The sequence below is a fragment of the Pyxicephalus adspersus genome, chromosome 5 (assembly GCF_032062135.1).
Source record: "Pyxicephalus adspersus chromosome 5, UCB_Pads_2.0, whole genome shotgun sequence".
Taxonomy (NCBI): domain Eukaryota; kingdom Metazoa; phylum Chordata; class Amphibia; order Anura; family Pyxicephalidae; genus Pyxicephalus; species Pyxicephalus adspersus.
Window position 1 is genome coordinate 15,241,077 of NC_092862.1, and position 16,364 is coordinate 15,257,440.

The window sequence follows — 16,364 nt, forward strand, 5'->3', positions numbered from 1 at the left end:
AGAAACATAGCACACAATTTTATTGCCACCATCAAAAACAAAAACTGCACTATGATAGGTTACAAAGTAATGTAGAGGATATGATGGATATGATTAAGTTATGTATAAGTTTGTGGATAGGAAGGGTGAGTATAGTACAGTGTTTTTATTATTATTATTATTATTATTAATAATAATAAACAGGATTTATATAGCGCCAACATATTACGCAGCGCTGTTCAATAAATAGGGATTGCAAATGACAGTGTTTAAATGGATTGGTGTAATATATAAATGTACAGCACAGTGTACAGAATAAGTCAGTGTGGTGAAGGGAATATACAGAACGGAATACAGAACAGGATGGGGGGTATAAAAAATGCACAGAGTAAATCAGCATGGTAAAGGGAATGTACAGAATGGCGGAGTAAAAAGAATATATGGTACAGTGTGAAGAATGGTTCAGCAGGGCAAATAAAATGTACAGCACAGGGTATAAAATGGAATGGTGAGATATATAAAATGTACAGTACAGCATACAGAATGAGGCAATGTAAAATAGGAAATGTATAGCATGTCAATGTGGGGCTGACCAAATCCTAACCTTCATGAACACAGAACCAGCTGTGACATCTCAATGTTTTGCCGCTGACTCTTAAACGCAAATGCCCCCCCCCTTTTGTGTAAAACTTTCCCTGTTTCCTGGATTGTAAGCTCTTCAGGGCAGGGTCCTATCCTCCGTCTGTGTCACTGCCTGTACCGACTGTCATTTGCAACCTTTGTTTAATGTACAGTGCTGCATAATATGTTGGCGCTATATAAATCCTGTTTATTATTATTATTATTATTATTAATATTAATAATAATAATAATATTAACCACCCGAGCGATAACCCCTACCTTGGTTCGGGTTTAAAATAATTACAATTATTGATATCCCCGAACTGTATTTTCATACAGTGAAAAAAGTTCGGGTTTATCGATCACTTACCCGGTCCCGCTGCGATCATCTAGCGTCGTGTTCCAGCGTCGATCTCCAGCGTCGTCCTCCAGCGTCGGGTGCCCTCTCCGGGAAGAAGAAACCGACCGGTGGAAACCGGCCGTAGCGTGTACGTCGGCGCGTATGATGACGTCGGCGCATGTGCAGGAAATTCAAATTGAAACTCATTCAAACACATTTTGTATTGGATTGAATACAAACTCCTGTATCCAATCCAAAATAATTCAAAATAAATACAAAGTATGTAATTGGTTTGAATTTTGTTCTCATTTTGTATTGGATTGAATACTTAATAAAGTCCTGTATGTGACGGACACTAGGGAGGTGTTTTAGAAAAATATATTGTTATACAGTATACCCAATTATCGCATTTTCAGTATTTTTCATTTATTTATGTATTCTTGTTTAAGCTGATTTTTTGTGTCTTTTATTTAATTTTATTAAAATTATTTTATTTTTTTTTACATGATTGTGTTTCAAACATTTTTTATATTCATGATATCTACTAGAACCCTGTTCGGACATATTTCTGTAAGTTACAGGTCTACAATTTAAAAAAAAGTGTAACGCTTTTGGAACAGAAATCTAGACCTCAGTGTAACGCTCAGGTGGTTAATAAAATGTCAGCAGATGAAGGCTTGCACTACTCATTTTCTCTGCAGCACTGACTGATGACAATACTTATTGTGTTGAGAAGAAGAGGCAAGTAATGAAAGTGCTGCTCTGATTGAGGTCTGGATGGGGTAGCCCAATTTACCTGGGCAGATTTTTCATTCCTAGGGTCCTAAACATGCCCCTCTGACTTGCACATGAATCTTCTGCTGGGCACAATTCTTTGGCTTGTGTTCATTGGACAAGGAATTAATTTTTCCCAATGGAACACAGACATTGAAAAAACCAACAGGGGTTCTAACCATTTCCTACGCTATCCATGAGTAATGAAAAATAATGTGGCTAGAGCTACTCTTGAAGGCACAAACTAACATGTCCTCAAGATGTGAGCAACAGTGAAGGGTTCTCTTGACTATGCAAGGCAAAGCAATAGAATCTATATAAAGCTTTCTGTCCCCACAGCATCTACCCTTCCTTCATTCCACTCACACTCAATGGAACTAGCATATATTTATTGATATCTGGCAGCAGAATGGAGCATTGGAGAATGATAAAAAGGCAAATCTGTCCTGCTGGGAAGGAGGCAATAAAGTGAAGCTGAATCCCTGGCATATGTAATGATCATGTTTGCTTCAAAGCTTAATACTAAACAGATAAAATGGCACCAAATGAAAAAATCTATATTTATTTATACTTTAGCTAAGCAATTTTAAGCAGTTTAGTTATATGGATTTATTTGGTATGAACTTCATATGGAGCAGACCTGTGGGAGAGGGCGGGACTGTGACAGTGAGAAGCACAACGATTAGCCAATCCGTTAGCATGACCAGGGTGACAAAAAGCTGAGCCCATCAGTCTGCTGCTGTCCTTTCACTATCCAATTACAAGCTAGGGGAAGGACAAGACCTATAAGTCTTACTTAACTGCAACAGAAAAATATCAGGTCTTTGTTCCAACAATGAACCCCTGCTATTTTCTTCTTCTTTTTTACTTTTACATTTAAAAAAACTCTAGGGCAGTGGTCACCAACCAGTGGTCCTGGTATGCAAGAAAAGTTTGGTGGTCAGAGGAAGGACCCTGCTGGAGAGTGTACAGCGGCCAGAGCCGGGGACCACATCTCCTGCATTGATCTCATGCTCAGGACGCTGGGCGGGTTGTGCCTCGAGTGGAGCGGGTGGGTTCTTGCATCATGACGTCACTTTGGGGGAAGTGTCTTCCCCTTTGAGTGATACACAGCTCCCCGCACATGCGCGGTCCAGAGTCCATGAAAATAGTGGTCCCTGAAATCCAAAAGGTTGGTGACCACTGCTCTAGGGTTTGCCACTAAAATAGAAAACTCGGGAAAGAGTAAACCTCTACAAAAGTTCTTGACTGTACTATGTGGCCAAATTGTGTAAATCTCAGAATGGACAGAAGTACATAGCTGTTTAATATATACAAAAGTTTGCAAAGTTTTCTTAGCACAAATAGCTCACTGATTGATTCCACTCAATTCTTTATTGCATTGTGCTAATCACTACAGAGTTAATAATAAATGAAACCTATCTTGCTGAATGAGTGAACTCCTTTATGTGAAAGTATTTCGCTTCGTTGGCTGCGTCTATCACAAGTGGCTAAATGATAACGGCTGACATTATTAGCCTATTCAGCGCGTCCATTGAGAGCCTGTTTTGTGAACACACTCCTGGAAACAACTCATCCAACATAACACGAAACTCGGGAAGTTATAAAAGACTAATTAGATGTTCATAATGCGACCGTGGAATATGCCGATGTTCTGTAACTCTTCTCCTCGAGGTCGGCGTACATACCATTTCCTCCTATAATTATATCAAGCTAATTGGTGTATTCAACCGAAAAAAAAATCCCTATTTCATTTCATGCAAATAATAAATGACCAGAGCAACAGAGGATAAAATTGAATTCTGATCTTTAGCTGTGTCTATTAAGAGACAATTCAAAACTGGCTACATATGCTTTATAGGCAGCTAATAATTAGACGTCTCATTGTGTACTTTTTTATTTGTACAATTAAAGACCAATTCCACCCTGACAGTTAAAGCAGATGGAAATCCTAAATGAATGAGATTAAATTTGCTAAAGCATTGTGTTTTCAAAAACAAAGGTTGCCATGGGTTTTTTTTAAATATTTAAATAAAAATCATTATAACATTTTCATTTAAATATTGGTTTCAATCTTTGTTGTATTGATGGTTGTATGGCATTTCAAAGGATGGGCTTTCTAAACAGTGGCACATAATTACATAAAGTGTGGCCACTTGTAGTCCCCATATGAAGTCTATGTGTGAGGGTGACATTTTAGGGGCACAAATAGGAGATGGGGATAGAAGGTGGTCACCCTATATTAGGAGGTCTCCATTTGCAGTTTGTGGGTCATAGTGACAATATAGTTGGGACACAGGGTATAGGGTAGTCATCATATAATCGGAAGCCCTCATTTGAGGTCTGTGTGACTTGGTGACAATGAGCCTGATTTATTAAAGCTCTCCAATGCTGGACAGGATACAGTTCAGTTTCACACATTTGGGACACATTCGAGGCACATTTGGGACACAGTTTAGGGGTGGTCACTTTATATTAGATCTGTGTCACAAGGTGACAATGTAGGGGTACAAATAAGATCCAGGGGATAGAGAGTGGCCTATAATAGAAAGCCCCCACCTGAAGTTTGAGTGGCATGGTGAAAATGTGGGGTAACAATTGGGAGACAAAAAAAAGTCCCCATTTGAAGTCAATGTGACAAGGTGCCAGTAAGAGACACAAATGGGAGATTGGGTAGAGGGTAGTCACCCCATAATAGGTAGTCCCCATTTGTAGTTTGTATGACTGGGTGAAGATGTAGGAGGGGCAGAAATGTGAGAGAATGAAAATGTCATGACAATAAGAAGGCAGGGATAGAAGGTGGTCACCCTATAATAAAGAGTTTATATTTGAAGACTATGTGACAAAGTGCCAAAGTTGAGGTACGACTTGCAAGACAGGGAAAGTTAGTGGCCACCCTATATTTGGATGTCTCCATTTGAAGTTTGTGTAACAAGTTGCCAATGTAGGGGCACATTTGGAAAACAGGGTAGATGGTGGTCACCCTATACTAGATAGTGTTTATAACTGAATTGCAGAATAAGTAAATACAAAAAACTGTTCATTCTTGAATCTTGGTGTGCTTTGTGTATTTCTTTTAGATTTGTTCAGTATAACTCTCATGCTTTCATTTCCTTTGCTTAGGATCAGTCACTGTTGCCTTTTTCCCCTACATGGGGCAACTGGTCTTTTATCCACTCCCTCCTGAACTTTTCTGCAGGCAGTCTGTAGCAGGTACGTCTCCCGGGTCTCTCCCACATTTCTGCTCTCTTTATGTGGAGCATAGCGATTTTGTTATCTTTGCTTTACCAAGCTAAAATCTGAGGTTGCAAAGACATTCAAAATTCACAGAAACATGTGTTTTATATATTTTGTGGCTATTTAAGAATTCTTTTAAATGAAAGTTTTTGTACACGGAGTTAGGTTTTAAATAAGTACCTTCATGGTAAAAACACCTGAGATTATTTTAAGGATACATTCCCAAATGCAATACTTTTGTTTAAATATCTCAATAAAGGATATAGACCAACTTTGTGTGCATTAAATGCATTTGAAAATTCAAGCATTACCTTGTAAAAGTAGCGGTGACATCAGCATTGTTCTGCAAATATTCTGCACAGAGAACAGAATTTTGGGTGAGACCACGTTGGTTCTTTCACTACCAGCTGCTTGTAGAAGACTACAGAGGGTGGATACAGGACCACATACCCTGCACAGTAAGAGATAATTAGTGACTGGTTACTGGAAACTACTGGACTGTATAGATTAAAGTTGGAGTATATGTGGCTCTTGTCTAACAATATTTGTTTAGCCTGGATTTCTTCTCATTTCCCTTTCCCTATTTTCTCCTTATTCAATCCAGGTTTCAAAATCATGGTGCAGATTGTCCTCCTACTAACACTGTTGTAGTCATGCTGGTGCCCAGTGGCTTAGCTATGAAGGCAGATCTCCTTATTCTCCTCACAGGAGGAAACTAGATTCATGTATTGCCTTGCATGGGGGGTTGTGCAGGAAGAGAACATTGTCAGTGCCAAGGTACCCACTTCACTTTCTGAGACTGCTGGTTGCTGCCCATACTTGAATACCATTGAAATAAGGTCTTATTCAAAGTTATGAAAAATAACTGCATAGGCAGCACCAAGAAGGTTTCTAAATACAGGCTGCAAACTCCACTGAAGGACATTTCAGATAATAAGTGGGTCCAAAGGTATTGGGGTGGTTTAGATTATGTTGGTGTGGTAGTAAAAGCAGAGAAATATTTATGTAAATTTGAACTTTCCATAGCCTTTTATTTGTTAGACCATTCATTTTAACATAAACCTTCATTATTGCATTATTAAAGTGCATTAATTTGCTTTGCATGTCATTTACCTGTCAAAGTTTGCTGTTGGGCACCACTATCTTGCAGGTGATGTCATCAGCTCTTGCAGACTCAGAGATATAACTCAAAGCAGACCTAAACTCAAATTTTACTTTACATAAACGACCATTGTGTTACGTGCAACCTCCCCTTTCTGTCTTGATCGACACAGTTATCAAGACTAAATGAGAGCGCAGAGCCTCCCTGGATATTACATCATGCATTCTGGGAGGCTTTAGGCTGCTCCTTCTGCACATGCCCAATCCCATACATGTACAGCAGAGGTGGCTGGATACGGCCTAGCCAGTATTCCAGTCCGGTCTAGCGCCCCCTAGTTATTTATTGTTGGATCCCGACTAATTAAATTGTCACTCTATTGAGAGTTCCCACGATATCATCGAGTTCCCGCACAGTAACTCCAATTACTATGCCTAAAGAGCAGAAGCAACACGCAGTTGCCATTCTACAGAAGGTTGACCTCGAACATTTTGTCTTCAACCCCGAATGGGCTGCCGAAATATTCTTCGTCCAACGTGGCAACAAAGCCCTGTGTTTAGTGTGCAACAACACCAACAGCACTTTTAAGCGGTCGAATCTCAAGAGGCATTTTGTATCCAAGCATGCGCACACGTACAGAGACTACACTGAGGATAAGTGGAAGACTCGCTTGCAGTCACTGTTTTAAAAAACCTTTACTTGGACACCTTGTTTCTTCTGGCCTAGTGTGCTTTCTTGACCTCCTAAAATGGCCTAAAATGGACTCTTTTTTCACTTTTACAGCGATCTTGCACCTGCGCAGTTCCAGATTGGGTGGAGAACCCGGAAGAAGAAGGCCAAAGATGGCGGTGCCCAGTGCTTCTTTTTCACCGGGACGAAGAATTCCAGTATAGCTCTGGATTCAATCGAGGAAAATTCCTGTTTGATCTGTGGAATTATTTAGTTAAAAGTGGGATTTCTTTTACTTTTCAGTTTAGTTCTGCTTTAAGTGATAAGCTTTAGCTTTTCCCATTGCTCATCTCCGGGTAGCTAGAAAAATATTTAAGGGCAAGGCTGGTTTTAGGGTAGGTATTGCAAACTAGAACCCTTACCTATTCCAAGGATGCAGTTGGCAGAATGGCAAAGTATGCAGGGACCCTCCTTTAATTTATATTTGTCCAGAACTCCCTGTGTCGGGAGGTGAAGAGAGGTGCAGAGGTTCTGCGCTGACACAGACAGTAATTAAAGACTCCCAGAAGAGAGGGTTATGACTTACAAGGTGGGAGATGGCAAAAAAAGGAATTGAATCTTGCTAGGTAGTCAGATTTCCTATTACGTTCAAAGCTCACTGCAACTAAATGAAAATTATTAGTTAAAGGAAAAGCTGTTGCAAAGTGACATTCGAGACTTTTCTCTGTTCTTTTACCTGCATTTGGTCTCTTCAAGCATCTCCAATTTAAGGTTTTCTGTCTCTTTAAACATCTGCGTTAGTTCCACGTAGCTCCATTAAGATTCAGCTGCTACAGTTAATTGCGCTACTGTATAGAGCTGAAACTCACCTCTGTGTTTTTCCTCTGTAAATGTAAATGATTTAATGTTCCGGGTGCAATACTTGTCAAATGATGTATAGCATCTCCTGCCGCTACAGCGGAGCTGTCTTCTGACTGGTGACAAAAAGTCATTAGGAACAATTTTAAAATGGAAACTTGTTTTCTATTTTGGCTCAGCGAGTCGTGGATTTTGTTGACATGATTTATATCGTACATTGCGTTGTAAAAAAAAAAGGCGCAGTCCCTACTGTGCCGTGCAGAATAACAATGCTCCTACAGAATAAAAACCTTTGATGGGAACCATGCAAATAGGCGATACGAGTACTGTACTCCATTGGGCGTAATCATGGATACATCTAACGGTGCGCGTAGAAAATATAGGACAGCAGATAATTGGATGGATATATACATTCAGCTCTGCGGTAGTCGCATAGGGAGGATGACAAGCAGGATCAAAGGATTAATATTATTCATTATTGGTTCTTTTTTTTTTTTTTTTTGTTAACATACTTCTGTTGTTTGTGCAATATCGAACAAAAGGCAGAATAAATAAATGAATATTATATAGGTTTTCCGAAGCTTCTGAAAGACCAAGGAAGATGAGGTTAAGTATTGATGCGGCAGGGTCAAAGTAGTAAGTCACAGACAATATAAAAATGGTGAGGATGCTGGAATGTTGAGGCAGAAACAGCCAGGGTAACCTCAAAGGACATGCTAAAACAGTGTTCATAAATTGCGACTGCCAGCGTTTGTAAACGAGTCGTGTTTTTCCCACTTCTATGTAGCAGCACACTAATAGTATTATACTAACAGCTAAGGGCAAAGGCATAGAGATGAATAAAGCCGCTCATCCATTAAGGTTCTTACATTTCCTTCCATTATGCAATTGGTAATCTGGATCTGCTTTGGATCAGCTAATCTGTTTGATAATACAAACCCATTCCCCCCACCTCTATCTAATTGAGAAAAGTCTTCTGTATACAGCAGAAGTGGTCTCCCTTTGGGAATCTGCATCACTGCCTACATGATGGGGACCCTTTACTTGTAGGGTTCCAAGAGCTGAGTCTACAGTGGTGATGCCATCACAAGACAACTGATTGGCACTGCCCATCAAGACTGGCACTGCCCATCAAGACTGGCACTGCCCATCAAGACTGGCACAAGATTGGCACTGCCCATCAAGACACATCTACAGCCATGAATTGTTGGCACCCAAGTAATGGCATTGGTAGGGGACGTGGTTGTCGGAATTAGGTGAGTATGTTTTGTTTTATGAAATAAAAGAACCTGTAAGATAGGTAGTAGAAGGGTTGGAGGGAGCTTAGTATTTGCCCAAAGATGGGCTTTAAGGTTTTTATTTACTTTATTTCGTTTGTAGGGGTCCACTTCAGTACTTGAATGATGTTTACCCTTGGCTGTTGGCAGTCCAATGGTGGGACCCCTTATGGAACCCGAAGAGGTGATGGCAGCTCAAGACAACAGTCATAGACCATCTAGGATGGGTGTATCTACATAACCATGGATTAGCAATCCCCTAGTAATGGGACTTGCAAAAAATGGAAGATTTAGGTGAGTAAATTTTTCCTTGTGGGATAAGAAAAAAAACATGCTAGATGGGTAGTAGGAGGGTGGGTATTATTTGCACGTAACTGGGCTTTAAGGCTAAAATTTGGTTGCTGGGCAAAATTAAGCAATGTACACATTTAAGATGATTCTTGCCCAAGAAAAGCAGTTGTGCTGGTCTCAAGTGAAAACGTGATGTATACAGTGGTCTCCCAAAATGATTCATCCATCCACCATGGCAGATCGATGATGACCAATCGAGGATGACTGCTGGGCATTCCTATAGAGAAAGAACTAAAGAAAGAGCTTTTCCATTGAATGTCTGCATGGGGGGTTATAATTGGCCCTTGGTGTGGCATAGGCTACCCTAAAAGTGTTGAGAGTCAACACATGCCCACCTTCATCAGTTTCCTGTTCCCTGCTACCCAAAAAAAAACCTACCTCAATATGCAAAAGCAAATTTTCAGAGCATATTGTTTAGTTTCTATCTGAATTCACCTCCATACAACACAAAAACAGTTTCATTTACATCAGACCACAGTGAATCGGAGATTTACACAAAAAAAAATTGCCATGCCACCAGCTGAGATCTACTACAGCTATAATCTTCCCACTAATCTTTTACAATTACAATTTAGAAGCTTAAACGTGTTAATAACAATAATAATAAAGCATTAAAAAAAATGGAATTTACAAAAAACGAAGGCAAGAATTGACGTTGTTTGTTTAAATGACGATGCAGAAGCCCGGCCATTGTCACTAAGCCCATGCTACAGCCTACACAGCTGCATGTAGAATCACCATGGTGCTCCGATGACTGTATGTGGATAATACATGTAATGATAGCTTTGATGTTTTCATATGTTGTTACTTACAATTTTTTCATCAGTAACATACAGGCAAGAATGTATTATTATTGTATTTTCAGTAAACAAATCTTTTGAGTTATTATTACAGCTTTCAAAGTGATTTACATGTTTGTTTGCTCTTTCAAAATGTTGGTATTGTATCAGATTGTAAAACTAAAATTCATATTTGTAGTATTTTCCTGCAGTGAGGCTTGTCCCCTTTTAAAGTGCCATTTCCCTTGGACCTACTATCAGGAAGCGAGTGTTGATGGAATCCCCAAACCTGACTGCGACCTTGTGACTGCAACGTACTCAACATTTTCCCCAACTGCACCATCATTTACTGAATTAGGAGTAGTGACACACAGGGGTGTATTCATAAAAAAAAAAAAAAGTAGAGGGGGCACGGTACTATCAATGGCGAGCGCGCATGCGCATCATTGTTATGTAAATGTGCCTGCTCCACTACGCTTCTGCCTATGTTTCACTCAACGGGGTAGAAACTTCCCCCAGAGTGACGTCATGATACCAGAACAAGCTCACTCTCCCATGGCAGATCTGAGCCTGTGGTGGGAGAATGAGCGGGTTGTGTTCAGATAGACAACCCACCCACTGCTCTGGGTCCCACCAGCGGGGTCCTTCTCCTGACCTTGCAAGGGGACGGACCGGCCAGAGCTACGGACCACCAAATATTTCTTTGCAAAATAAGAGTGGGCACGCATGCCCATTCCCGTGCCCGCCCCACTAAATAATCCATATGTCATGCATAGGCCTATTGAGTTGAGCTCAAATGTGGGGACGGCTACACAGGTGCCCGGGGGGTCCCTGAAAGCAACTTAGCCACCACATTTTAATGTTTTACAAAACAACAGCCTGCAAACCTAAGATCCTGTTACCACTATGATTCTGCCCTGTGTTTTAAAAAATGCATCATATTGCCATTTACATTGCTATACATTTTATTACGGCAATCCAACGCACCACATCATGCACGCTGTAGAGTACTGGCAAGTTGAAATTGGGGTGCCATTAGGATTGAATGGTAACCCGGGACACCAATGCATATTTGCATAGAAACACATGCATTAACACTTAGCTCTATAAAGCACAAACTATAAAGAAATTAAAAGAAAATAAGGAATGCTGCTAAATAATATTCTTTTTCTAAAGACACGTTAAACTTATGGTAGTGAGGGTTTAACTAAATTTAATCATTAAAACTGTAAGCAAGCAGGTCCTATATTGCACAGGACTAGCGATGTCCATTTAGCAATAAAATAAACTTACCTGCCTTATCCAATTTCTAATTGCACTTACCTGCCTCGCCATTTTCACTATGTTCCTCTTCCGGATTACAAACCCTTGGCCATCTTGATTGGCCAAGCAACTCCCTGCGCATTGGAGTTTATTCATTCCAGGCAGTCAGGGGTAAAAATCTGTGAAACCATGTGCAGTTTAGTTCCAGTTTAACTATGCAAAAATGTAACAATCACACAAAGAACAAAATATTCATCTTTAGACCCAGTTCGTCTTTAAACAACCACTGAGCTATTATTAGTATGACATTTACAGTCAACTGACCCTGACATGAAACCATACGAGATCCAAACACAGAACATACATTGCCTTGGCTGGAATAATGACCCTGTTTCTTATTCATAACAACAACAACACAAACCGTAAGAAAGAAAGAAAAAAAAATCAATACTTTGTCTTATTACATGTCAGCGCTGAAATCAATCCCGATGTTAGATCAAGCAGTTTATAAATTAGTCATGATGACCAGCGTGATCAATACGTTGGAGCGATTCATAAATTAATTACAATCGATAAAACCAATACGTTATAGCAATTCATTAATTAATCAGGATAAACATCCAATATGGAAGCATGCCCAAATGAAGATTTTTAATGGACTGCATGATTGCTGGTGGAGAACAGACTTCCTTTGCAATTGATGGTAAATATAGACACTGACAGTGCCAACATAGAACTTACTGTGATATAGAGAACAATATATCTTATACCAGTTCTATTGGGTATAGGATAGGACAGAAATTACGTATTCACTGGCCTTCAGGAGTTAATGAATTTGGTTATCTTAACCTTTAATGGTTTTAAATACATTTTAAGGGTTCATTTAGATCTTACCAATGTTCATTTTTTAAATGCAATAATATCAATAGAATTGGGACAGCCTGTTATAATGAATAGGCTGGCAATGTAACAAAAGGAAACCCAGAAAATGGAGCATTTTTCCTGATGTAATGCATGGCAACATACCATAGAGTGTTTTTGTTGTGTGCTGCAACGCATGTGCATCTGATCTGCTTTGCCTTTGGGTGCCATTTAATGTGGGACTACATGTAAAGAATTAAAAAATTGTGACCAGGCAGGTTCTTTATTGCAGATGGGGCAGACAATAATCATTCTGCAATAAAATAAATGTACCTGCTTGATTACAGCTTTTATTTTCCCCTGTCTACATACTATCCTGGGTGACGCCATCCTTTTCTGTTGAATCTTCAGCCATTTTGATTGACCAAGCCAGGGTGATGTAAGTCCCGTGCATGTGCGCAGAAGTTCCATCAGTACTTATAGCCCTGGGTGATGTCGGGACACCCGGTATATGTCGGCTTGGTGTACTTAGAAAAGAAAATACCAAAGGGGAAGCAGGATCAAACATAAGGAGGTACAAACTGTACAGCTACACAAGGGCCCTGGACCCTCCTCGGGGGCCCATGATCCCATGGTTGGTTCAGCGGGGGGCCCAAGTCAGGTCTTCATAGGGCCCCACTGTTGGCTATGTCCACCACCGATAGGTAGATTAGTACGTTTATTGCCACAAGGGATATCACCTGTCCTTTCTGCAATAAAAACCCTGCCAGCTGGCATTTTATTATGCAAAACTCTAGTTACCCCTTAATATGTGCACCTCCATTTACTAAACCCTAACAAGCAATAGTGGCAATGACTCTCCAAGCTTGGCTACTTTCAGGACAGAGCTTTTACCCTCCAAATTAGGGAAAGTGGTGCACTCATTTTTTAATAGGGTAAGCTCCAACCTCTTGGGGTAGATAGACTTGGGGAGCACCAGGGGAAGGGTGACAGATTCAAAGCTCACCAGGGGAAATAGAGAGCGTTATTCTCCCTAATGAGGGGCAAAAAGCAAAAAAAAAAAAAATCCACCCCCTCTTTATCCAAAGACGTTTTGAAAAGTTTTGAGTTACATTTTAAAAGATCATAAATCTAATTTCAATGTATGCTTGGCCCCTTGTATTATTTACGAAAGACAGCTAGACATTTTTTTTCCTTTATTAAAAACAAGCCAGTGTCCATCAACAGAATAATTCATGCACGCTGCTTGGGGGAATTTATCAAGATTAAATAATGCGTTATTGCAGAGAAGCTGCACGAGAGAAGATGATCAGAATTTCTTTTTCCTGCAACGGACTTTGTAAAACTATTTTTGGGATAAAAATCCAATCACGCCTATAAATTACCAGGATCATCTTAATTCCTAAAGAAGCACCTCTGCCAATGTCATAGTGCTGCAATGATCAAACATTTGTGCATAAAGTTTATTTAATCCTCTTTACAAACTCTTTACAAACATGGCGAATTGCAATAAAACTGAAAAAACTGAAAGAACAAATTTCCCAGATGAACAAAACTATCAAACATGGTTTTAAATAGAACAAAGAGGCTATAAAAGTGGCATATATATTGAGCCATAGCCCTTCTGCTCTGAGCTCTAGAGACACATGTACTTGTTTGGTAAATTGCTCCATCTAGTGGTATGATGTGGTGTAGCAGGAGTTTGAAACATTTCAAGTTCTAACTACAAAGGTGTTGAGCTGTTTGAGGTCAAGTGACCAAAAAAAAATTTGCCTGGAATGCATACACATTTCTGAGGTTTCTAAGTCTATACCCAGACAACAAATGAAAGATTTTAGTACATATTTTCTAATTCCTGCACATAACCCTAATGATCATTGGAAACTAAAAATGAGTCCTTGATCCTAAAATAACCATTGGTAATTATCTTTACAGATAACTACAACCCTTGCTGGGTTATAGTTATATGTAAATTACAATATAAAATACATATACAATTTATACAACCAATCCTCAAGTTAAGGACATCCAACATATGGACGACTCCTAGATACGAACGGGGCTTCCCTGCTTTCTCCTGTGCAGGATGGAGGCTAGACAGGGTGGTGGTTCGTATAACGTGCGGAAGAAATCTTTTGCTAAACACAGCTGAGGTTGTGGGCGATCTTAAGAGCTGAGCTGATCTGTAACATCTTGTAACTCTTTAATGACCAAGACAAACTCTGCAGTTGTTTCTTTTTGCATATCAAAGCGCAGCTTGCTCCAGAAGGTAATGAATGTCTAGGCTTCATAAAGATTTTTTTTTTGCTTTGTTTGTGATTAACTCACAGTGAGGATTTTATTCAGTAACTGACACCACGCTGCCTAATAATATTTTGAGACAAACATCTGTCCTAATTGCACTTATTAAAAAAATGTACCTGTTCTGACTTACATACAAATTCAACTAAAGAACAAACCTGCAGTCCTTATCTTGTATGTAACCCGAGGACTACCTATATTGTAAATTTTTGGCAAACGTCAGGAGTTTTCCCACATTTTTTATTTCAAGTGCATTGGATTCAATACAAGAAAAGACATTATGGGGTCTATTTATAATTAAGTGAATCTGACAATCACTGAAACATTCCCTGCTGGAGAATCTTCCAAGTTCATGAGTTTCAATGGCTGTAATTGATTTTCCACAAGGGAATATTTCAGTGAACGTTGGAGTCACTGCTTTATAAATTCCAATGCACTGAAAATCTAAATTTGTTGAAAACTCCTGATTTTTGCCAAAAATACACACTATAAATTTTATTATAATTTATTTTATATTTACATATAACTTTAACCCAACAACTCCTTTTTGCCAAAATGTCTACTTAAGTTTATGGTAGCTCCTTCTAACTAACATGGATCTGTTCTTGTCTCTAATTCTTATTTTACCTTATTGTAACTTTTTTTTTACCAGCAAAAAAAGCAAATGGGAAAAAAGTAAAACAAAAAGTGTTAATATAACAAATATTCAAGTGCACAAATAAAAGGAAAATGCAAAGAATGCAAACTGAACTACCTGACATACATAAAAAATATGCATACGGCTCTTGATTGCCAATTCTACTGCTAAATACTGATGCTGATATGGCTCATTGCATTCCGACAAATCAATCAGAAAAGAAAAGTAATCACTGCACTCCGGGGTGCAGCAACGTTCTGTATTGAAAAGTAGATTGGGTCATCGCTAACGGTTTTTGCACGGAATAGCACTGTGTATCTCAAAAAAGATCCCCCCCCCCAAAAATGCACCCTCTGAAAAATATGAAAATTTTATCTAAACCAGCTCAAAAGGCAGCTTTGGCAGGGACGGGAAAATCTGTAGTTTAGCAGAAAAAATGAATCCAGGTGAAATGATTCTGCTCATCATCTAACCCATGGTCAACATGGTAAATGCATGGAAATGGAAATGCAGCTAAAGCAGCATAGGTGTAGGTCAGTAGGAGGTCAAATGCACCTGCAATGAATTCTGAGTGATCTCAGGAGTGTCTCATACTGATGTGAAAGGAACAAAAACTTCTAACTTGAGCTTCTTAGAAGCTGCAGCTAGTCCAAAAAAAACTCAACTTTGTAGGATCTAGCATTATCTAGCACCCCACCCTTTTCTCTCTCTGCCCAGTCCCTTGCATTCACTAGACTTCAATCCTTTTATTTATCAAAACTCAGCTTGATAGGTTGGCAGTACCACTGCTTCCAGTTGTCCACAGGTATGTACAGCACCCCACCAGCCCTGATCTATCTTCACTGCATAAAGAAGCACAGAGACTTAGGGATGATGTCACCCGCCTGCTCCAAAATAAAGAAATCACATAGCAATACAAGCAGAATAAACATCAGATTCAAGCAATGACATTATCTCAGTGCTGATTGTCGGTCGGGGTGGGGGGTTTTTCTACACCCAGCAGGGGTGACAGGCGATACTTCCTATTTATGATACATATTTCCGATATTTCCTTTGCTGGCAATGTCTCACGTTGTATAGACATAAAATACACAACCAGATGTGATCAGCTGACCTGGCGAGACTAAAGAACAGCATGGAAACTGATACAACCAAAGGTTGGAAGCATCGCATAAAAATACAGATTTATGGAACAGCTGCTCCAGCACAGATTCTGGCTTATTTAGAAGAGAACTAGCAGGTTGTAAATTACTTGCAGTCAGCATTGCTTAAATGAAATGTATATGTTATTGTAGCTGTTACCCTATGAGAAATGAGG